We start from the raw sequence: 25,689 nt of genomic DNA, 5'->3' as shown, positions 1-25,689 counted from the left end.
ATATTTTTGAAATGACAGAATAATTTTTTTTCCTATTCCTTGAAGGACAACCACAGGCACCAGAACACAGGAATATCAGAGCATGAGACCACAGAAACCCCCATTGTTATCTTGATCCCATATTCCATCTCTATGTGCTGTAATGCTATTAACTATCTCATAGCCACCATGTAAAAGAAGTATATGTTTCTCCATTTTATCCAATCCTAGAGACTTCTGCTTTGCTTTCTCCTGCCCCCTTAATCTTCCACCAATGGATTTCATGTAACTCTCCTTATATCTGGTCCTTTGATTCTAATGTATAAAATAAGCTACAAAACTGCCTTTCTCCAGAGCATTTTCTTAATCCATTGAGATTTTTCTTCCCAGCTCATGTTGTCAGTTTGGATTAAATTAAATCATAAAATTTCTCTACATGTTTGGATGCTTCTTTTATCAACAGTACCACACAATATTTTAGGTATTTTACATGCATTTACTTATTTAATCCTCACAACTCTGTGAGGTAGGTAGGTTCTATTATTTCCCCAACTCTGCATATCTGGAAACTGAGGCCCAGAGTAGTTAAATAACTCACCCAAGTTACACACAGTAAGTAAGTGTTATAGCTACAAAACCCATGTTTTTCAACCACTATGTTAATATTATTTAAGCCACCAATAAGCTATTTCAACAGGATAATTGGATTGCATTTGTACAAAGAAGGAGACTTTTAAGTTATTGTTAATGATCCTTTTAGCCTTGCAAGAAAAGGACTCAGTAATGGAAGCTATTGTAACTGGGATTGAAGTTTCAAGATTCTAGAAGGTGTCATTATCTAAGGTTCTACAGGTTCATGCCAAGCAGAACCTAGACAGAGCAACTATTCCAATGCAAAGGGATAGACTGAGTTTGAGTTTAATTAATCAAGGTCAAAGGAGCCCAAGGTACAGTTGGAACTCAAGGTATGAACAGGTGGAGAACTAGGTGAGGGATAACTGAGAGACATCCAAATGGATAGGCCCTGGGTATCTGGACCTACAGCTAAGACATCAGGATGCCTGGTTCAGGGGCCAGCCCTGGAATATTTGAGATCCCCACATCCATCTTGAGTGACTAGTGAGACTGATTCCGTTCTAAGCTGCATAATTATTGCATCAGTAATGGTAGCTCTTTGCCCTAGGTCTGCATTGTGCTCGTGGGAAAAAGGCTCATCCTAAAAGGCAAGGTCAATTATGTCCACCTACTAGAATTAAAGATCTATAGAGACAGAGACCAGGAAGATCCTTCAAATACATAGAACTTAAAGTTCTTTAAAATCCAAAGTAACAAATATTGCTATTTATTGTTATTGCAATTAATCTGTTATCAACCAGATAATTTAAAGGTTATCAGAAAGGAAAGGAAGGAAAAGAAAAAGAAAAAGGCAACCATAGTCTTGTGTGGGAATAAGTTGCAATGGCCTAAAAGGCCTGTGTGGTCTGCCTCCTAAGGTTCCCACAACATGAGACCCTTTGTGCAGGTTGTCCCCTTCCCCTGAAATGCTTGCCACCACCCTCTTTGTGACTGAGCTTACATTTTTCACATTTTCTTTTTTTCTTTTTTTTTTTTTGCTGTCACATTTATCATGCTTTTAATTATACATATTTTTATTGCCTGTTTCCCTCACTAGACTGTAAGCTCCATGAAAGCAGAGACTATATTTGTTTAGTTCATTATGTTATCTCCACCCACTGCCGAGCAGTTTCATAAATTTACCCTTTGTAATGATTTATTAGGAATAAATCTCGACTGGTAGGGCACTGAAAGGCCTAAATATTATTTCTCTCCCCAGACTGAACAAAAACTTCCTGAGGCAAAGAAATATGTACTACAAATACAAATTATCTGTCAGTAGTCTTATGTAACAATACCAGGAAAATCATAAGACACGGGATAAGTAGAGTATCATAATGTTATTTATACCAAAATGTGCCCACAAAGTCCCTGGGACAGAGAAGGGACTATATATATAACAAAAAGATTTTGCTGGTAAACAAATAGCAAGAATGTTTCTGCCTTCCACTCAGTAAACATTATGCTTCTTTCTTTTGCTTGCTGCTGAAAAAAATTTACCCAAACAATCAGTCCTGGGTTTTTTTCCTTCTATTTTTGACTTAAGAGGGCTATAATTTATGACATAAACTACCTGGCATCCTTGGAGTACTCAAAGTCCACATTGTCTATCACCGCTCAAATAGCAAGGGCATCTCTGGCATTCCAAATGCATATAAAGTAATCAATACAGAAAAAGAACAAATTAATCGAAAGTTATGTAATCGTATACCCTGAAAAGGACCTGATTAAATCTCCATCCTTTGTAGCTATTTCTAATCTTGGATAGTACAGGTGTTTAAAATTTTTTGTGAGTTGACCTCAGGTGACCCAAGGATAGTCTTAATTGCTTACCAAATGTAATTTTATGAACGAGATAAAGATATTGTGAATGTATATCAAACACCTTTGAAATATAGAAAGCCTTTCAAGATGGAATTTTTAGTTAGCTTGCTACTCTTCCTTTAGAGTCTAATTGATTTTCTTGACATCTCTTTAGCCTGGCAAACTGCCTGCCTAAGTACTTTATCTGACCTTCAGGCTGTTTGCCAGGTATTGATCCAGTACCTACAATGGCTGTGTTGTACCAGCTCTTCCAACTTTGATAAGAGCTAATGTACTAGCACCAGGCAGACAGGAAGTCAATGGTCTCAAAATTTCTCTCATCCTCTTCTTCTATCTGCATCTTCCTTTCTTCTTATGCAAGAATTTCAAGTTCTATCAAAATCAGATCTGAAGATCTGATGGACATTTGGGTCCAATTTATCTTCTAGGGACTTTTTAAAAGCACACCTTAGAAGAGCTGTCTAAGCAACAATAAATAAAAATGTTTAGAAATATTAGATTTCTTGCTGAAGTTAAAATACATTATCATGATGGGTTTCCTTTTTAAAGAAAAGTAAAAGTAAATATGAGTTATAGTGATGCTTAGGGAGGATTTAGATAAACTGCATGGCATAGAATGAGAGAGACCAGGTAGTAAGGGGTCTGGACATCATGCAATAAATAAAACAATGAAAGAAAATGGGATATTTTAGTTAGCCAGAAGAATAGCATTCTTGGGAAGAGCAATGTGTTAACCCTATGAGATTAATATCTGTAAGTTAATGTGACTATAAGTATTAATTTATAGATAGATCTCATGTTTTTCATGCTATTCCTTGACAGTAAATTTTAGGAAAGCACTTACATTGAACAAATGACCCTGTGTAGGCTGGGGAGATTCTCTCCAACAAAACATTGCAATTACTCGTGAGCCCAGGATGGAATCCTTGGAGATGGAGGAAACAAAGGACCTGAAAGTAGAAATGTTGAAATAAGCCCCTTGAGAAACAGAGTACTTTAGTGAGAATATATTTTGTGCTTTGAAGATAATTTGAGATTGAGAACATTGATTCCCTGGTATTCATGCTTTGCCCTTTGTCATCTAACTTCAACAAAACAGTTGGAAGGATTTAGAGACTTCATAATGCCTTTGCATGGAGCAAATCGGTGTTGACTGGTGCCTAGTTTGTCTGATTCAAGTTCTTTTGTAGCTTGGAACAGAGAGAAAGCCATGAAAATTTTACTTTTAAGTTGCCAACCTGAGGGAAGCAATTCTTACTTAGAATAAACAAACACATTCACATTCATCATCCTCAGAATGCCTCTTCAAGCAATCTACATCCAAAGTCATTTCAAGCAGTGTGGTGAAGATTGAGCGGATGACCGGCCATGGTGGGAAAGGGGCAGAGTCCCACAGAGCGGACATAAGTGGCAAACTCCAGAGGGTCCTGCAGGAATGGCTGCAGGTGGAAGAGGTTCAGAAGGTCCCACCGAGCTGCCATGCGTGGAGAGGAGTGCAGGATCCCACAGGCTGGCTTTCAGAGCAGGAGGTGCAGAGCATTTCCCAGAGCTAGTTTGCATAAACCCAAGGAAGCTGTGCTAAGAAAGGTGCTGCCTGGATATTTATCTCCACCCTTACTAATCAAGGGCCACTGAAAACGTTCATCTGTTAGGCTCACCAGCCCAAGCGATATTGCAGATAAGACTGAAGGATAGACTTTTCAGCTGCTTCCAAAACCATGGGAGCTTTTTGAATCTTAAATACCAAAGAGTTGAGACACTAATGATTAATCCATTAGGAGAGGCAAGGGGCTAAGAAGAGAAGCAATATTAAGTGAAAGCAGAAGAGGGGTAAACAATGTGAAGACCTAGAAATGCCTTTAGATAACTGCACACTGTATGCTGGCATAGGATCCCATTACTGACAGGCTTTTGGACAAGACAGCTTTGCCAAATCCATGGCTGTTGGGGAGGAAATGTTAAATAGAAAAGTAATGAATAAGAAGTGATGATTACTCCAGGTTGTTTTGTTAATTATCAGTTAAATCACTTCTGCTATTGTGATTACAAGCATGTTTTTCTCTGGGACAACTGGAGGCAAAAAGACCTTGAAAACAAGGAGAGGAAATCAACTGAAATTTGGCATGAAAAAAAAAAATAGTTCAGACAAATACACGCAAGGGAATAAATATTACAAAATGATGGAAAGTCTGAAAATGCACCATTGCTGGGAGGACCAGAAGGGTGGCCAGCATGGCAGGAATGTGTGCATGGCAAAGCAACAGAGAGCTCTTGCTGCAGGCCTTGTCTGTGGATCGTGTGGATGAGGCAAAGACTTTATTTACCTGCTACAGGAAAAGTCTGTGGGATCAGATATAAGGTGCTATTTATGGGTTTGCATTTATGTCCCAAGTAGATCCCCGGAAAGGATCTGGGGTGTTTATCTAAGGCATCCCTTGAGATAAACTTTAACTGTGCAGGTTGGGACATTCAAGTAGTTGCTAGCGAAGAGGCTGCTCTTACTCAAGCAGGACCAAGGGCAGGCTTAGGACCAAAAAGACAGAAGGCTTTAATTTAAATTTTAAGCATACGCAAATTAATTCAATTAACTGCTGGAGGAATTACACCACATGAAACATATGCAGTTGCAAATCACACAGCTTTTATTACACAAATTCCTGAGTGGCTGTGGGTACAAGCTTAGTTAGGGATCCCCGTGGTGTTGTCCTCTATGGTCCAGCAGCTGGGCTGGGCTGGTCCAGGTGCAGGGGGGCCGGCGTTCTTCTCCCAAGAGCTCAGTCCCATCTCAATTGGGGATTACTGGCTGTTCTTCTATCATCTGGCAGGAAAAGGCGCATGGAGCAGTGTCACTTGTCAGACCAACAAAGGGACGGGCCTTTGTAATATCTCGACAAGACGAGCATCGTTGGCTGGCAGGGGTCCATATTTAAAGCTTGTTCGTACCTGCAGCAGCTCTGGTGGCTATCAATGATTTACATCAATGCACATATGTTAATCTTAAACATGGCAAGGGGGCTAAGGAGAGTACATCACTCAGGCAAGTGTTTATCTTGAAACAAGTCACTCTGCGTCAGGTCAAGTCCTTATCTCTGGGGTACACATGCTTCAGAGAAGTGGGGAATGTATCTTCAATATCACACTTTAAGTTTTAAGGGAAGTTAACGCAAACATTTTTTAACTTTTATAACATTCTTTAAGCATTTTTAAACATTTCTATATTTTACTACAACAATTTAAAAAAAAAAATAGGACGGGAAAAACAGAGAGAGGTACAAGAAATTTAGTAAATGACAATCAAATCTGATGGGATCCCACCTCAAAAAATAATCGTCAAGCCACAGTCCTAAAATGGGGAATGGAAAGAGAAAGCGGGGTCCAAAATATGAATAATAAAAAAGGTGGAAAGAAGTTAAAATGTTGTGTTTATAAAGCTACCTCTCAGGGGCATGAAAAAAATCACTTGACCTCTTTGGACCTCAGTTATAAAGGGAGATTTGTGGATGACATTCTTGTTAAGGCCTCTTCTAGTGCCAAATGCCTATGCCCCAAAGCAAGATTTAAAATTCAGCTTCTTCTAAATCAAGCTCCAACCTCACCTTGGGGAACTTCTCTGATATATATCTGGTTTCACTCAGTTGGCCCCTTTCCTCATATCCACAAAAGGTCATCTGCTTACACTACCTAGTTATGAACAGTACATTTGCCTTATTTTTAAATGAGGACTGGAAGACAGTGGAAAGAGAATGAACTGGAAATTAGAAGCTCTGGCCTCTGGTTCTGGTTCCTGCACAGACACAAGATGTATCCTTCTGACCCACAAAGAGATGGGTCAGATTAAGTTACCACTCAGATTCTTGCCTTTTCTCCTTACTGATCATGTTCTAGTTCTCAGGCCTTCAAATGAGTTCTTAATTATGTGTCCCTTAACAATGAGAAGGCAACCACTGAGTAGAAAAAGGACCAGGTCTCCTGCATTCCAATTCTCTATCTAATCTATGACGTGACAGCTAGAGGACAGAAAGTACATGGCACAAAAGAAAATAGTAAAAATAGACCAAAAGATGAAGAACTTTCCAGATTGGTGACTCACTCCATTACCAACCAGTCTCCAGAGAAAGGAAGAGTCACTTCTCTGGGAGACACTTGAAATGAGATCTGAAAGAAGGAAGACAGAACAGTCAACAATTGACTGTCCTCCCCCAGTGCTCAGAGAAGCTGGCCCCCATATTTCCTCATGTCTGATGTCCATAGCAGTCATCTCTGGCTGGTGCTGACTTGGAGACCACTAGAGACAGCCTCTGCATCTCCACCCAGCAATTCTCCAGTTTTCTGTTTCCTCCATGTCATTCCTGCAGCAGGTGGGCCACTCTGCACCATGCAGTCCTGTTAGGTGTCCTGTCAGGCAAAGCTGGTTTATTTAAGGTCATGCTGGCAGCTGAGCCCAAAGAGCCTGCTGCCTGTGCTGTTAACCTTGCCAAATTGCGCTGCATCTATTTTTTTTTTTAATCTTCAATTATTCCTAGAAATATCAATTCTGGAAAACTGTTTTCCCACATAAGGTTTTGGCAGCCAATCCTCAGTAGTTACCTCATTCTTAGCCCTACTGCCATCTGAGAGAACACACCAGGAAAAAATCTGTACACCTGTAGGGAGAATCAGTGCATAGAGACTGAAGGATTGGATGGCCTCTTCTTCCTGACAGGATTATGTAGGAAAGTTCCTCATGGCATTAAAGATCATTAGTGCTGTCAGAGACCTGAATCTTCACCTAGTCCAGACCTATCACTTCACATGCAAGGAAGTTGAGGTTGTGCCGAGGGAAGTCCCTTCTGTAGATTATATCTAAAAGTATCTGCAAACATATGAATGAATAGATATGTAATTACTTAATAAGTTAATTAAATGAGATACATAGAGAAATCAGAAATGAAATTGGGAAGACAAAATGTACACTTGAGGAACACAAAGTAAAGTCAGAGGAAGAAGGAGACATCTTTGTAACTAAGTCTCTTAGTCTATCTGGGCTGCTCTAACAGAATATGATAGAAGACTGGATAGTTATAAACAACTGAAATTTCTTTCTCATAGTTCTGGAACTGGAAGTCCAAGACCAAGGTGTTGGCAGATGCAGTATCTGGTGAGAGCTCAATTCCTAGTTCGCAGATGGCATCTGCTGGTGGTGTTCTCACATGGCAGAAAAAGTAAGTGAGCTCCCTGAGGTCTTTATTAGGGCACTAATCCCACTTATGAGGGCTTCATCTTGATGACCTAATCACCTCTCAAAGGCCCCACCTCTTAATATCATCACATTAGAGGTTATGATTTCAATATATGAATGCTGGGGGGTTAGGGGGAGACACAAACATTCAGTCCATGATACTAAGGACATCCACTCCTCTCTTGCTCCTCTCAGGTCAAAATGTGGACACTGCTTGTCATTCCTAATTTTTGGTCCAGACAGCATTGTCAGAAAACAAGCTGTTCATGACTTTTAAATTATTAACAATTAACAAAAAGTGAGAGCTCAAAAGAGCCTTGGGAAGCATATGGTCAGATCTTCATATTTTAGAGATGAGAGACTAAGACTTGAAAAAAGAAAAATGGCTTTTCCTGACTATCCAATGGCCTTGGAATGGTCATACATACACACAAAAAGCAATACAGAAATACAGACAGACCTTGATCTACTTGTCCCTGAACAATTTTTTTCCTATTGAAATAAGTCCAAAACATGTGCAGGCACACATGTATACTCGTGCATTCATACCTACTGCAGGTATAAGGAGTTACTAAATATACTATTTCAACAGCTTGGGTTTTACAAGTTGACTTTTTACAAGGTGTTTGTGGTTTCTTAAAATGTGTTAGGCTCTCTTCTTTTTCCTTCTTTTGAGGTTTATTTAATTTAACAAAACTCTTAAATATCAAAAGACTGAATTTGTCAAGACAGTTATTGCAGGGTTACTTTCTACTTTCAAGTCCAAATCATGGACAGTGAATTCAAGCCTGGCTGTGTGATGTCAGGTCACCTCCTTTGGCCAACAGTGTTCAAATAAAGTGAACAGAAGCCAAAGTGGCTGCCCTGAGACCCTGCAGAAGTTGTACCAATGGGTGTCCATCTCCACACTTGATTAGAGGGAATTCCCTTTGACATTAGTGGGAATTAAGAACCAGATCCGATTAGGGGGTTTTGTAGGTGATAAAGCAGCACTACTCTCACTGTTATTCATTGGGCCTTGTGATGTGTTACTAAACTGGTAACTTAGCACAGAGAGTACATAATACACATCTCTACCTCATGTAGAAAAGAAGCTCTTCCAGGAAACCAGACACCCACTGAAAAAAACTAAGGGGTGTCCTGGAGGAATTCAAAGGACCTCACACAGTGATTTCATTTCCTCTAAAACTTCACTCATCATCTTTTTCTGGTATCCCCTCCACTCATCATCAGCAACAACATTCATTGCAAAGAAGTGTGCTAGGAACTGAGTTGGACACAATGGAGACCTTCCTCACAGAATTGACAATCTGGTGAAAGCCAAAATGTGTACACAAAAGGCTAGATGATTATATACTAGAATAATCAAAGCACCAAATAAGTTAATAAAGCTGTAATTAATAATTAAGGAGTGCAGAGAAGGAGATTGCGGTAAATTTCAATGAATTATGAAACCCTTCCTTTGCAGGAATTTAAATCTTTTCCTACATTTGATTCTTGTTTTACTATTTAGGTCAGGTTTATGATTTACCCCCACTACAAAAGCAAAAAAAAAAAAAAAAAAAAAAAAAAATGAAGAAAGCAGAAGAATCTGGCACAAAGAGTAGGAATATGAATTCTAAAATATGGTTTGAGCACCTGCTATGTAACCATAAAAGAAAATAAAACAATGTACAGTTGAGTAACTGGCCCCACCTTAAGAGTTAAATCTCAGTTGAAAGGCAAGTATGTATGGCGGGGATGGGATCCTTAGATGGATCCCAAGAATGCCATAGGCAAACTTGAGCAGAGTTAGGTGGAGGCCGATGATCAGAAGAGTGAGGAAGAACATGGTTACCCCCAAAGAAGTAGAATAGAGCCTGTAATGAGATTTTATAGTTTGTGGGGGCTAGAGATATAGGCAGCTCAGACTAGGCTACTAAGAAAAGAAGACTAATAAGGGCATAAGTGGAGGTGGGAATGAGGTGCTACCTAAGGAAATCAGAGAGGTTAGACAAGGATGAGATATTACTCCAATGGCACCAAGAAGGAAGATACAGATAGACTCTTTCCCAGACCAAACCAACAGTCAGGCAGGGGCTGTATTTGTTCTGTATATGGTAGGGACATCACCTCCTTTCCAAGAGGAAAAATGGGTGGAAAAATTTGACACCAAGCCACAAATTAAACTTGGCAATAAATTATTTAACAGCTCATCCCCCCAATTCCCCTCTGTGATCTGAAGATAGATATGATAAACAGTCAACTCAGTGATTCCACTCATGAAGGCCAAGAGTATAAATACATGTCTCTAATAATTGCTTCTCAAGAACAAAAGTTTAAAATGGGGAATTTAAATATCAAATATTATATTAAAATAAGATTCATGTACAAAAAAAGGATATGTCTAATTCCATAGTCAGATCTTGAAGAAAGATTTAGCAATAACAGGGCAATTAATTGTAGAGTTAACATATCATGCCCGGGAATTGTGAAAACTCAATTCTCCATAGGGCTCAATCAGCTAAAAGATTTGTCCTTGCTCAGTATGTGTAGATGATTCATTTTTATTTAACACAAACTAACTGAATCTCTGGGTTATATGATTTATAAAAATGACTATATTCTAAGAAGAAGGATGAAAAGCAACAAGTATAACAAATGAATATCTGAGTGTGGCAAATTTCCTCTTTTCCTTAAACCAAAATGTGTTTCTTGGGAAAATGTGTTTTTTAGTTCTTCAATGACACTAAACTTCTCATGGTCCCTTGGCCCATTGTTTGTTCTGGAGGCAGCATTGAAAAGGGAAAGGGAGGATCTGCAGCCTGCCAGCCTTTCAGCCAAATGCTGGCTCTGTCGCTTACTTGTAAGTATTAATTGTTAATAATTATTGAGTTGCTACAAAGTCCCAGTCCTGGGTAAATTCCTTTACCTGTATTTTGTCACAATAACTATATGAGATAAGTACTCTTCTTGCCCCCATTTTACAGATGAGAAAACTGAGACATAGAAAGTTTAGTAAGGTCACAATAAGTGATAGAGCCAGGATTTGGTCCTATAACGATTCACGTCTCTTAATCCTTATGTCATATTACCTCTTCTCTTTTGGATTTAGACTCTGGGTCACTTAACTTCTCGGGGCCTCATTTTCTTTATCAGCAATATGGAAAATATACTACTTATCTATCAGATTGATGGAGAAATTAAATGAGATAATACATACAAAGTGTTTAGTGTACTTCCTGGCCCAGAATAACTAATCATTAAATAGTAGCTATTACTGTATTTGATAGATGATTGTTTTATAATCTCTAAGATTCCCTGATAAAATGATTACTTCTTAAGATATTTAGTTACATTTTCATCGATAAGAATAAAGTTATCAGTAACTAGCTTTTTACTAATAGGAGAATCACAATTACCATTTAAATTATTTTACCTATATATTTTGAGAAGACAGTCAAATGCTTAAGAGATAGCTAATCAGGACTGGGCTATAGTCAGAGACTGTAAAAAAGAAAAAGAAAAGCCAAATGGATGCTAAATGAACCTTTACCTCAACGTTCTAATATAAATGACCAAAAATAGTGGTTTACCTTGACCCTGAAACATCACATCACTCAACAGAAATATGAGGTCACCCACATATGTGAACAGGCTAGTTTTTGCACCAAATTTCCTGTTCAAAGCCAATACCCCCTGCCCCTCTTCCTTTCCTTCTTCCTTGCCAACAGAGCCTAGATTTTATTCAGGGGATACATGGCCACAGGCTCCAAAGAGATGAGGACCTTCCCAAACCCAGGTAGAATCATTATTGACCTAAGCTAATGATAGTATTCCTATCAATTGATTTAACAATGGACTAATGATAGGAAATTTGACAGGAAATCTAATGGGGACTTTGGGAAATAGATTTTCACTTTCAAAAATAAACATTCAAGGAGAAATGTTCCTTTTTGTATTTTCATGTAATACATGGAACTACAGTGGGTAACTTGAGATCGATCATAAGGAAACCAATGTGAGAAGATAAATCAATATGCTGAGATCGTCAGATGAGAAGGACGGAGAGCACATGAGTCCCTGATGGGACACTGAAGATAATAATTAACCCTGAAGGTGCCCTAACAAGCCCTCCGGACTTCTTGTTAGTGAACTACTTAATCTACTCATTGTTTAAACCAATTTGAGTTGTGTCTTCTGTTATCTGAAGCTGAACACATCTTAACTGATATCCAATCCAGAAAAATAGGTCTTATTAAGCCTACAGAGTCCAAGTTAACAGAGACTATCCAACAGTCTTGATTCTGTGATTCCTGACAAAGGCATATGATTAAAGAAAGAAGGGGAAACAAAAATGTAGTATATAAAGGGGGGAAAGAACTTGAAAAATCCTCAGGTCCTGACCATCTTCCAGATACTGAGTGTTCCTTCCCACACTTATTAACTTCTCTTGACTAGCTACCAGCTAGCCCCTATTGATGTGCTTGTTGTAAATCTGCTTATAGAAATCCCCAGAATGTTATAACAGGACCTCAGATTCAGTTGCAGAAAAATTTCTCCATAACTGACACATCCCCTGAAAAAGTGTGTCTTTGCTTAAGTGTGTTTCTCTTACTCTGCACACAAACATCAAATGTCACCCCTGACTGGCTCTCATTGAGCTTCTACTGAACTGGCAATATCAGAAAAGCAACTGAGTCAGATTGGAGTAGTGATGCATGAGCTGCCCATGAACCACTAGGTGTGTCTCTGACCATGTTGAGCAATCAGCAAGAGAAATTGTTGCCTGAGTGGGCACAGCCATGGTGAGTGAAGTACAGGAGTTTCTTAGAGCCACTGAATGAAAATCAGGGAGAAGCAGAGACTGACAGTAACAGCCTCCATTTATCAGGGGTGACCGCATGGTTGTCGAGAGCAGCTGTTCTCTTCTACTACTGACAGGCAGCAGGATTACATCTGGGAACAAAACTCCCCACAGCAGTTTGTGAGAATAAAAACATACTATGGAATACTATGGAAGAACATAAATATCTTCCCTGGAGACTTTGTAATATTTTCTCATCAAACTCTATTTATATTTATAAATATATATATATATATATATATATATATATATATATATATGGTGAAGCAAAAGTAGGTTTACAGTTATGAGTACATGAAACAGCATTTATTATTGTATTATTTATTATTTTATTATTTTCTGTACGAAGAACTGTAATTCTACTTTTGCCCCACCCTATATATGTATATGTATGTGTATAAATATTTAGAAATATGTGTGTATAAATATATACATATATATCTATAGAGAGGTGAACAGATGTCATGATGATAAGAGAGAGAGAGAGAGAGAGAGAGAGGCAGATTCTATATACAAGTAAAATGGAAGGGACAATACTTAAATGCAGTTCTGTGGTAGAGATAGACAAGCTATTCTCCAGTCCCATTAATCTGTGATATGCTATATCCTAAGGACACATTCTGCCCCCACCTTCCCAATGATTATTGTCATCATGAATTATTCTTGCACTGGTTGGTCTATTCCTTTCTTCACAGGCTTGACTAAAGAACTCTCCCTGAAATTTCAGCTGTACTTCTTCCTTACCACTGCTTCTCATATCCTCTTTGTTTCCCTGGGTCTCCGATTTCATCCTTTCCCTTCTCTTCTTAATCCATCATTCTTTGTAAGACACTGTTGGCTGAGCACTGCACAATAGGCCTTGTCTCACCCTATTTACCATGCCCATTAAATCTATTAGTCTCAGTACACCATCAGCTTTTAAAAGTGCCCCTTTCACAGGCCCCCTTCTTACCTGTTCTAATGACATTGTCCCCTCTCTCACTGCCCTTTGAACACTCATGTCATTAAGCTCCAATTTCACTTTGCTTTTGATAATGACAAGATGGCTGTCCTCTATAATCTTACTCTGGAGCCTACCAGAGAGTAAGTTTACAGCAGCAGCCACAAGAGATACCTATTGATTGCTCCCTTTGCCTCTCCTTCCTCAAGGTCCCAGGGCTGCTGTTAGGATTTGTTCAGTCCAAGCTAGTTCACGCCGATGTTTTAATTGGTTATTTCATGGACACTGGAAGGTGGATATTTTGAATGACTTTCCTCCCTGATTGCCCTTTTTCTCTTCCCCTTTCCCCCTAAGCATTCTGCTCTGATATTCAGATCCTACTCATTCCTTCAACTACTAGTATGTTCTTACTGAGTGTGTTTCAACTGCCAGGCTCTGAACTAGGTGTTAGGGAGACAAGAAAAATGATATTCAGTCCCTTCCACCAGGAGATTTCTATCTGGGTAGAGGGGACGAACAAGATGGACCTGCCATAACAATTGCCATAACAACAGGTGAATGGCTTTATCAAATCCATCCAGGGACCCCAATCACACTGTTTTCCTTTTTTTTTTTTTTTTTTCTGTACTAAAAATAATGGCAGTCTGTGCAAAGCAGTGTGAAAGTGGACTGCGCCAAATAAGGATGGACCTTGGTTCAAATCTTGCTCAGGCACAAATTTGAACAACCTGAGGCAAATCACTAGAGGGTGCTCAGCTTGAAGTTAAATCAGGGGCTACTGTGAAGATGAAACAGAACAACACCTGGAGAGATTCCTAGCCCAGCACCCGACACTCCATAAATGTTAACTGTGGGTACATGAACTTTTCATATTCCTCAGAAACCCTCTGATTTCCGAAGCCCAGTATCCCTCCACTAAACTGTTTCCCCTAGTGATCTACAACTGGTGAATTGCCTAAGAGGGTTGGTAAATCAATGTGTGAGCCAGATCCGCAGTTCAGTTAATTCACCACTAGCACCGGGACATGTTGCCCATGAGAGTTCAGACACAGGGAAATTGGTTTACAGTTTCTTCTGGGAATTTATTACTGTCACAAAATGGAGCTGGATTTATTACCATTGACAGTCTCTACTCAAGGGGAGTCAGAGCCCTGAAAAGCAATGGGGATCAGATCAAAAGAAAGCCACATTCACTGACTTTCTATGGGGGCCTCATGTCAACGCCTGAGCAGCAAAGGCCTAGGCCTAGAACCATCTCCTGCTACATTTCATTGTGACAGAAGACCTCCCCTCTTCTCCCCAAGGCAAGGGGATTTCACAAAAATCCTCCCACATATTAACATTGTAAGGACTAAACAGTAGCAACCGAAGAGCAGTGAAAAATGATTATTGAGCCATGTGCAGACCACCCCAGCATTTTTAATTACAGACCATACAAGAAAAATATAATTTCTTTTGTTTTGCCTATATTCAAGATAGTCTTATCAGGATTGTCAGGAAAGAGTAATACTGCAGTCAAAAGAATATTCAATGCCCCTTCAGGCATTTTTCAGAATTCAGAGTGTTGGCATATATTTAAAAACCAAATACAGACGAAATGCATAACTTAGAGAGTTCAGGTGCTAAATTAGCAGAGTCTGAGGGAAAGAATGAGTCAGGAAAATGCTTCCCCGTAATGCAACCTAGCCTTTAGCCCCAACTTTTTCAAAGTGCTGAAGTCTGGTGTCGATGTTGAAATCATCTGACAACTTGTAACTCAACTATCAGCAGTTAGGCATAAGCTACAAGTGTCTATTTTTATACACCAGCAGCAATTCCCCCAGGGACCCCACCTTTCCCTCCTGCCTGCTCTTCTGTCATGCCCTCCTATGGATGTTCCGTTCTCTAGTTGGATGCCTTTAGAAAGTTGCCTTCCAGTTCCTAATTACCTCAAGCAGCTGCCTAATGCAGCTTCCAGGCTCAAACCACTGTGGACTATCCATTTTAACACTGAGCACTCTCACTGACTGGTGTCAAGAGAGAGGAATTGCTTCTGTGACTGTCAGGAAAACAACAGTTGTTGTATTCATTGGCCTCCCAGGAAACTAGGATGCCTTGCCATTGTGCTTGAGATTTTCCCCCGGGACTCTGGCTGATGAGCCATCAGGCACCAAAGAGAAATGGCTTTATTCTGCCCTCTGTTCTCCTTGGCAGGGATTACATCATTTGCTCAAGTACCATCATCAACAAGTCTATATATACACTGCCTACAGAAAACATTTTATAAGCCAAAAGCAGTTATGACAAACAAACACCATTAAGACCTTATTCTCTCTAGGTAACACGACACAGTGCCCAGTCCCCAGGCAATGGCTTACTTATTTCAGGAACAATTCCGATTTATAAAGAGCACTCGGTAAAGACTTGTGGATTAATTGATTCCTTGATTGGTCTGGAATACATCGATCGAATACTCTGAAATCTGCATTTTGATATGAGGGCAGGGTTTTCACAGCAATGGCATTTGCTGCCAGCCATTTACAGAAAGGAGAGTTTTCTTTGTTTCCTTACACAGAATAGGCAAGCTGCCTAGCCTCCTGTTGTCCTTCACCCCCTCCAAGAAAAGAAAGAAAAAATTATCAAGAAAGGAAAGGTAAGATTCTTATGGGCTTGGGCTTTTTCATTCAATAAAAACATACATTTTGCCTGTATTGTTGGTGGTATTTTTGCCTCCTTGTTGGTGGCATTTACTTTGAGGTCTATTTTCAAAGAGTGCCCAATATTAATTGCTAGTGTTTCAAACTCACTATTCAACAATCTCTCTTTCTCTCTTTATTTTCACTAATGGTTTCAGAAAACAATCCAGTATTAGGACTAAGTGTTGAAAGAGCAAGGTTCTTTAATGAGAATAAATACGCAAAATGGGTTCTCAACTTGTAAAAATGGGGCACCTATAAGGACCAAACTTCCAACACTGAATTCTCCCAACATTGAGTTCATTGTGCCTGGTAATTTGGGGGTAGATTCTACTTGGTGAACTTTTCCAGAAAATGAAGAGATCCAAACTGTTCCACTTTTCCTGGGAAGTACCACATCGACCTGGCATCACAGAATAAGGCAACATGCTTCAGGAAGGTTGTCCAACACTTGGTTCCCTGACACTCATCGTTTGCATGAATTTCTTAGAATGACCACCACAACAAGGCCCCTAGGAGTCTGTTATATCAGTGAGGTGAAAAGGAATTGAATATGTTGTAAGATCAGAGTTCCAAGCGTGGTGCCTCCTCTATCCAAGAAACTTAACTTCTCTGAGACTCAGGGTCCTTATCTCTAAAATTAAGGAGCAGAACTAACATCTCTCACCTCCCCTTCAGCCAGTCTCTGTGATTCCTCACTAAGGCACCACAGATGGTGTGGCTAGGAGAGAAGAGGACACAGGAAGAAGGCAGGTGAGAGTCATGAGGGTGCCACAGTTACTGAGCATCTTCCAGGATGTCATTTTTTTCTTTCATTAATCTCATTAGTCAACAGAGCCAATATCAGCAGTACAACGATTGAAATTTCTTCTGAGAGCCAAATTTTTAAAACTTGAACTTCTTCTAATGCCACTTCTTCAAAATAGACTCGCCCAGGCCGTGGTATTTTGTGGAAGAGCCACACTCAAGGGGCCAAAGAGCCGCATGTGGCTTGCGAACCACAGTTTGCCGACCACGGTCTTACCTGATTTTCACCATGGGGGTGGAATGATTCACAAGGAAACAGGATTCTACACACTTTAATATGTAGTAGGAATTAGTTGCTTGAACTGAAGAGCCCAACTGTGTTTTCAAGAGACCCTCTGCCATATTAGAACTGGCTCTTCTTTCTGTGGAAGGATGGGATGGCTCACAGATATCTCTCAAAAGCACACTTGGGGTGTTTTTCCTGGAGTGCTGAGGGACTTGGGCTCACTTTCACGGCCTAGACAAGACTAAATGCCTGAAGCTGAAACATATTCAGCTATGGTCCTAATAGCTCTGAACCCTTCCCAAGGCAGAGGACCCTGCAGATTCAAAATACAAGGATGGGAGGAAGGAAAAGGAACAGAGAGAGAGAGAGAGAGAGAGAGAGAGAAAGAAAGGAGCTTGGAAACACAGGTCATTTTGCTGCTTAAAGAGTAAAAATTAAGGAAGCTCTTTCTTATATGTTTATCCATTTTTTTCTTACTTTTTTTCTTTTTCTATCCACATATAACCCTCTGCTATGCATCTTATCTTATTTCCCAGTTGGGCAACAATAAACAGTGTCTTGGCTTTCTTGTTATTGTTTGTGAAAAATACTGAGGTTGTTCACCATTACTGCAGATTTTCTATCAATCTCAGGGTAAGACTGACTTTCCTGCCTCCTTGACATTGGTCAGAGACATGTGATTTGCTTTGCCAATAGAATTAGAGGGAAAAAAAATCATGTGTATTGCTTTGGGGCAAAACCCATTAAGGGGCAGGCATTTTAAAAATATTTTTTTATTGTTTGAAGTATTACATATATTAGTACATATATCTCCTTTTTTTTCCCCCAATGACCTTCCCCCAGCCTCCCCTACCCCCTGTCGCATGCCCTCATCCCATCCCCCTCAGTGTCTTGTGTCCATTGGGTTGCTTATAGGCATGCATACAAGTCCTTTGGTTGATCTATTTCCCTCCCTCCCCAACACTCCTCAGCCTTCCCGCTGTAATTTGACAGTCTGTTCGGTGCTTTACTGCCTCTGTATCTATCTTTTTATTCATCAGGTTATAATGTTCTTTATTTTCCATAAATGAGCGAGATCATGTGGTATTTTTCTTTCATTTCCTGACTTATTTCACTTAACATTATGCTCTTCAGGTCCATCCACGCTGTTGCAAATGATAAGAACTTCTTTACCGCAGCGTAGTATTCCATTGTGTAGATGTACCATAGTTTTCTAATCCACTCATCTGCTGATGGGCATTTAGGCTATTTCCAAATCTTAGCTATGGTGTATTGTGCTGCTATGAACATGGGGCTGCATAAATTCTTTCTGACTGGTGTTTCTAGTTTCTTGGGATATATTCCTAGAAGTGGGATTACTGGGTCAAATGGGAGTTCCATTTTTAGTTTTTTGAGGAAACTCCATACTGTTCTCAACAGTGGGTGCACGAGTCTGCATTCCCACCAACAGTGCACGAGGGTTCCTTTTTCTCTGCATCCTCACCAGCACTTGTCGTTTGTTGATTTGTTGATGATTGCCATTCTGACAGGTGTGAGATGGTACCGCATTGTTGTTTTGATTTGCATCTCTCATATAATTAGTGACTTTGAGCATGTTTTCATATGTCTCTTGGCCTTCCTTCTGTCTTCTTTCAAAAAGATTCTATTTAGGTCCGTTGCCCATTTTTTTATTGGATCATTTATCTTCCTTTTATTAAGTTGTATAAGTTCCCTATAGATGTTGGAGATTAAACCTTTATCAGTGATAACATTTGCAAATATGTTCTCCCATACAGTGGGCTTTCTTGTTGTTTTTTTTTGGTGGTTTCTTTTGCTGTGCAGAAGCTTTTTATTTTGATGTAGTCCCATTTGTTTATTTTCTCTTTTGCTTCCATTGCCCTAGGGGCAGTATCAGTGAAGAAGTTCTTTCGACATATGTCTGAGATTTTGCTGCCTGTGGATTCCTCTAGTATTTTCATGGTTTCCCGTCTTATATTTAAGTCCTGTATCCATTTTGAGTTTATTTTTGTGTATGGTGTAAGTTGGTGATCTAGTTTCATTTTTTTGCATGTATCTGTCCAATTTTCCCAACACCATTTATTGAAGAGACTGTCTTGACTCCATTGTATGTTCATGCCTCCTTTGTCAAATATTAATTGCGCATAGTGGTTTGGGTCGATATCTGGATTCTCTATTCTATTCCATTGATCTATATGTCTGTTCTTGTGCCAGTACCAGGCTGTTTTGAGGACAGTGGCTTTGTAATACAGCTTGAAATCTGGTATTGAGATCCCTCCTACTTTATTCTTCTTTCTCAGGATTGATGTGGCTGTTCGGGGTCTTTTTTTATTCCAGATGAATTTTTGAAGAGTTTTTTCTAGGTCTGTGAAATATGCCATTGGTATTTTAATGGGGAGTGCATTGAATCTATAGATTGCTTTGGGTAGTATGGACATTTTAATGATGTTGATTCTACCAATCCATGAACATGGTATGTTCTTCCATCTGTTTACATCTTCCTCTATCTCTTTTTTTCAGTGTCCTGTAGTTTTCTGCATATAGGTCTTTTACCTCCTTGGTTAAGTTTATTCCTAAGTATCTTAATTTTTTTGGTGCAATGGTAAATGGGATTGCTTTTTTAGTCTCTCTTTCTGTAAGTTCACTATTTGTGTATAGAAATGCCATAGATTTCTTGGCGTTAATTTTGTATCCTGCTACATTGCCGAATTCATTTATTAAGTCTGTTAGTTTTTTGATGGAGTCTTTTGGTTTTTTTATGTACAATATGATGTCATCTGCAAATAAGGACAGCTTTACTTCTTCTTTTCCAATTTGGATGCCTTTTATTTCTTCTTCTTGTCTAATTGCAATGGCTAATACTTCCAGTACTATGTCGAACAGGAGTGGTGAGAGTGGGCATCCCTGTCTTGTTCCTGTTCTTAGGGTAATGGTTTTAGTTTTTGTCCATTGAGTATGATGTTAGTTGTGGCTTTATCATATATAGATTGATTATGTTGAGGTATGATCCTTCTATTCCCACCTTGTTGAGAGTTTTTATCAAGAAAGGGTGTTGGATTTTGTCAAATGCTTTTTCTGCATCAATTGATATGACTATATGATTTTTCTCTCTCAATTTGCTTATGTGATGTATCACGTTAATTGATTTGCGGATATTGTACCATCCTTGCATTCCTGGGATAAATCCTACTTGGTCATGGTGTATGATCTTTCTGATGTACTGCTGGATCCAATTTGCTAGAATTTTTTTGAGGATTTTGACATCTATGTTCATGAGGGATATTGACCTGTAATTCTCTTTCATTGTGTTGTCTTTATCTGGTTTTGGTATTAGGGTGATGATGGCTTCATAGAAGGAGCTTGGAAGTGTTCCTTCCTCTTGAATTTTTTGGAACAGTCTGAGGAGGATAGGTTTTAGTTCTTCCTTGAATGTTTGGTAAAACATTCCCCTGTGAAGCTGTCTGGCCCCGGGCTTTTGTTTGCTGCAAGCTTTTTGAGGACTGCTTCAATTTCTTCCATAGTTATAGGCCTATTGAGATGTTTAGATTCTTCCTGATTGAGTTTTGGAAGGTTATATTTTTCTAGGCATATGTCCATTTCCTCCAGGTTGTCCAGTCTGTTGGAACAGAGTTGTTCATAGTATTTTTTAACAATCCTTTGTATTTCAGTGGGGTCTGTTGTTATTTCACCTCTTTCATTTCTGATTTTGTTTATTTGGGTCCTCTCTCTTTGCTTCTTGGTGAGCCTGGCTAGAGGTTCATCAATCTTGTTTATCCTTTCAAATAACCAGCTCTTGGTTTTGTTGATCTTTTGTATTGTGTTTTTGGTCTCAATGTCGTTTATCTCCACTCTGATCTTTATTATTTCCTTCCTTCTGCTTACACTGGGCTTTTCTTGTTTCTCTCTTTCTAATTCTTTGAGTTGTAGGGTTAGGTAATTTATTACCATTGTTTCTTGTTTTTTGAAGTAGGCTTATAGAGCTATGAACTTCCCTGTCAAGACTCCTTTCGCTATGTCCCATAGATTTTGGATTGTTGTGTTTTCATTGTCGTTTGTTGCCATGATGTTTTTTATTTCTTCCTTGATCTCTCTGGTAAACCAGTCATTGTTTAATAGCATGCTGTTTAGTCTCCATGTTTTTGATTTTTTTTGGATTGTTTTTATTGTAGTTGATTTCCAGTTTTATGCCACTGTAATCTGAGAAGATGCTTGATATGATTTCAATCTTATTAAATTTGAAGAGACTTTGCCTATGACCCAACGTATGGTCTATCTTTGAAAATGACCCATGTGCACTTGAGAAGAATGTATATTCTGTGGCTTTGGGGTGAAATGTTCTGAAGATGTCAATTAATTCCATCTGGTCTAGTGAGTCATTTAGGATTGATGTTTCTTTGCTGATTTTTTGTTTAGAGGATCTGTCCAATGATGATAGTGGAGTATTAAAGTCTCCTACTATGATTGTATTGCTGTCAATCTCTCCCCTGATATCCTCCAGGAGTTTTTTTATGTATTTGGGTGCTCCTGTATTGGATGCGTATATGTTTACCAGAGTTATTTCTTCTTGTTGGATTGCTCCCTTTAGTATTATCAAGTGGCCTTCCTTATCTCTTGTTATGTCTTTCACTCTGAGATCTAATTTGTCAGATATGAGTATTGCTACCCCAGCTTTTTTTTCATTTCCATTCGCCTGAAAAACCTTTTTCCATCCCTTCACCCTCAGTCTGTGTGCATCTTTTTTTCTGAGGTGGGTTTCTTGTAGGCAACAGATATATGGGTCGTATTTTCTTATCCAATCCGTTACCCTATGTCTTTTGATTGGTGCATTTAATCCATTTACATTTAAAGTTATTATTGATAGGTACTTATTTGTCACCATTTTTATTCTTTACCCCTGTGTTCCTTCTTCACTTCCTATTTCTTTTTTTTTTTTTTTTTTTACAGCAGACCCTTTAGCATTTCTTGCATTGCTGGTTTGGTGGTAATAAATTCCCTTAGTCCTTTTTTTGTCTGTGAAGCTTCTGATTTCACCTTCAATTTTGATTGATAGCCTTGCTGAATACAGTATTCTTGGATTCAGACCCTTCCTTTGCATGACTTTGTATATTTCATTCCATTCTCTTCTGGCCTGATAAGTTTCTGTTGAGAAATCAGTCGCTATTCTGATGGGAGTTCCTTTGTAGGTAACTTTCTGTCTTTCTCTGGCCGCTCTTAAGATTCTTACTTTGTCGTTGGTGTTTGCCAATTTAATTATAATGTGCCTTGGCATCGGTCTTTTGGGGTTCATTTTGCTTGGGACTCTGTGAGCTTCTTGGATTTGTGTGGGTTTTTTCTTCCCTATATCAGGGAAGTTTTCTGTCATTATTTCTTCAAACAGGTTTTCTATTCCTTGCTCAGTTTCCTCTCCTTCTGGAATCCCTATTATGCGGATGTTGTTTTGTTTCATGTTGTCCCAAAGTTCTCTTAGGCTCTCCTTCTGCTTTTTAATTTTTTTTTTCTAGAAGCTGCTCTACTTGGGTATTTTTTCCTACCTTGTCTTCTAGCTCACTGATGCAGTCCTTGGCTCTTCTGGTCTACTCTTGATGCTTTCTATTGAGTTCTTTACAGCAGCCATGTCATTTTTCATTTCCTCTTGGTTCTTACACATATTGTCGAATTTGTCTTCCATTCTTTGCAGCCACCTTATGACCATTTCTCTGAATTCTTTCTCTGACAGGTTGCTTGCCTCCATTTCATTTACTTCCTTTTCTGGTGATGCCTGCTTTTCTTTCATATGCAGGCTGTTTCTTTGTCTCCCCATGGTCTCTCTTCTCCGGGTGTCTGGTTATGTAGTTCTCTCTCTCCTGCATTGATTTAAAGGCACAAAATACAACATAACCAGGTACAATGCACAAGGCACTGAACAGAAATGTATTCACGATATTAATAACCCCAAATAAAGGTGACCACCATAGAAAGGCAAATTAGAGGATAGGAGAGAAAGAAGAAGAGAGGAAAAAAAAATAAAGGAGTGCAAAAATGAAATTGGGAAAAGGAAAAAAAAGTAAGAAAGAAAAGAAAGAGAATACGAAAGAAGAGGGGAACAAACTATATATATGGGGAGAAAACTCCAATAGAACAGCCACTAATCCCAGCAAATGCCAGCAACAAGTACCTGGAGATGAATACAAACTACAAACAACCACTAATATCAAGCGAGGCGAGGGAAAACAGAAGTAAAAAATCAAAAAAAAAAAGAAAAAAAAAGAATAAGCAACACAATCTCACAAACATGCATAAAAAATCGATATAATCAACATTCAAGCAAACAACAACAAAAGGACAGAGAGAAAAACAATTTTTTGGATAGTGAAGACAGAGAAGAGAGAGGTGTGTATGGACTTGGAGTAGGGGATTGGAAATTAGATATATAAGTAGGGTGAAATTTTAACAGGGGGTAAAAAGAAAGAATAGGGAAAATCTAAAGCAGGAAAAGGGTAAGAGAAACAGGACACCAAAAGGAGAAAAGTTAGCAAGAGAGTGATGGCATAAAGTTAAAGTTGAGATAGAGTAAAATGATGTTAAAGGAAAGATGAAAATAGAATGTAGAACACTAATCCCAAAGCAAAATAAAGAGAAAATAAAATGAGATTTTTTTTAAAAAAAAAGGTAAAATAGTAGTAGTAATAATACTGATTGAAAATAAAAATGTAATAATTAAAAAGGTAAAATTGAGGAAAAAGAAAAAAAAATAGTTTCTTATGTAAAAGATAAGGGGCAGGCATTTTCGCAGGCTTCCTTCCTCCCACCAGTGTCACTAGCAAATCTCCAGACATTGGAGGCTCCATCAGCCTGGCCCCATAGTGAGAAAGGCTGGAGTAGAGGCCCCAGCTGCCCACAGCGGACATGTATTGTGAACAGAACATAAAACAACTTTGTTATTTTGAGCCGCAAAGTCTTGGAGGTTCTTCTTATTGTAGCATAACCTAGGCAAACCTGACTGACATGGCATTGTTATTACTGGTTATGATTAGCAGAAGGCTGTCAAATACTGTTATTTATAGTGCAGTTTTACAAAACATTAAATGTCTGACGTAGAAATAAACCCATTTCTAAGAATAGGTTCTGTTCACAAAGAGTTGATCTTCTGCTGGGTGTGGAGTTCACCACTTGCAGTTTCATCTAAAAATGTTCTGTATATTGACAGCACTCTGGGTCTGAGAGGAAGTGTTGATTGAAAATAATGGAGACAGACTTTGCCTTCATCATAGACATTTTTCAGGGATTATGATTACAGAATAATTTTTATGAGTATATAACAGCTGTAAACTTGTCAGAAATAGACACTAGAAAATAAAATTATTGTTGTCATGATTATTTTATCATCTCTAATACCCAGCAGCTAAGCTCTCAATGATTTTTAACACCAAATAAAATTCAGCCAGTTCCAAGCAGGTTTATAAACCTAATAATCTTGTGAATTTAATCTGTAGAAATAACTGAATTGATCTGAAAGTATTTTTCAGATGAGAATTCTTAGCTAAAGAGATTAAATATTGGAGGATGCAGATATAAACAAATGTTACCTAACATTTCCTGAACATAACCCCATTCAGCTATTGGCATCTTTAATGCAAAAATGTTTCTATATAGTCACTAATTTATGGCAGTAGCTTGCATGTTCTGGAAATTATGCCCTTTCTTCACCCACTCAAAAGGAGGGAGGTATTTTCACAAATCGGAGAACAGATTAGCCACTCTAACCTCTGCTCCATTACTGTGTTGTGGAAACATCCTGGCTGAGGTGCAATAATTATAGCTCCTTAAGGTGAAAAAAAATCCTCCCCTAGCCCTGGCTGGGGTTGCTCAGTAGGTTGGAGCATTGTCCTGTGCACCAAAATATCGAGGTTTGATTCCTGGTCAGATCACATACCCAGGTTACAGATGCAATCTCTGGTCAGTATCTCTCACATTGATGTTTCTCTCTCTCTCCCTCTCCATTCTTCTCTCTCTAAAATGAATAATATTAATTAAAAAATCCTTCCCTGCCCTTGCCAGTTTGGCTCAGTAAGTAGAGCATTGGCTCTCGGATTGAAATATCTGGGTTTTTATTCCAGTCAAGGGTATGTGATCCCTGGTGTTGGTCGGGGTGTATGGAAGGTAATCAATTGATGTGTCTCTCTAACATCAATGTTTCTCTCTCTCTGTTTCTCCCCTCCCTTCCACTCTCTCTAAAAATCAGTGGAAAAATATCCTTGGGTGAGGATTAACAACAACAATAAAAATCCTCCCTTAAGTCTAGAAAAATAAATATTTTTTTCTAAGAATAGAAAAAAAAAATCCAAGAACAGAAGTGTTGTTATCCTTCAATATAGATTGGTGGGCCATAGAGAACCTGGATTAGAAATAGCCGGCTAGGTTTTTTCCCAAACCCTGTGTCAAAAGCACAAGAACTTGAAAAACATAGATCTGAGCATTGTGTTCATTTAGTCATTGTTTTTCCAAGGATTGAACTGTATAGGACCTCATTATTATAGAAGTTTCCTCAACCTACATCAAACCATATCAGTAAATACACCCCAC

The sequence above is a fragment of the Plecotus auritus genome (assembly GCF_963455305.1).
Source record: "Plecotus auritus genome assembly, chromosome: 5".
Classification (NCBI taxonomy): Eukaryota; Metazoa; Chordata; class Mammalia; order Chiroptera; family Vespertilionidae; genus Plecotus; species Plecotus auritus.
This window is presented reverse-complemented; position numbering follows the sequence as displayed.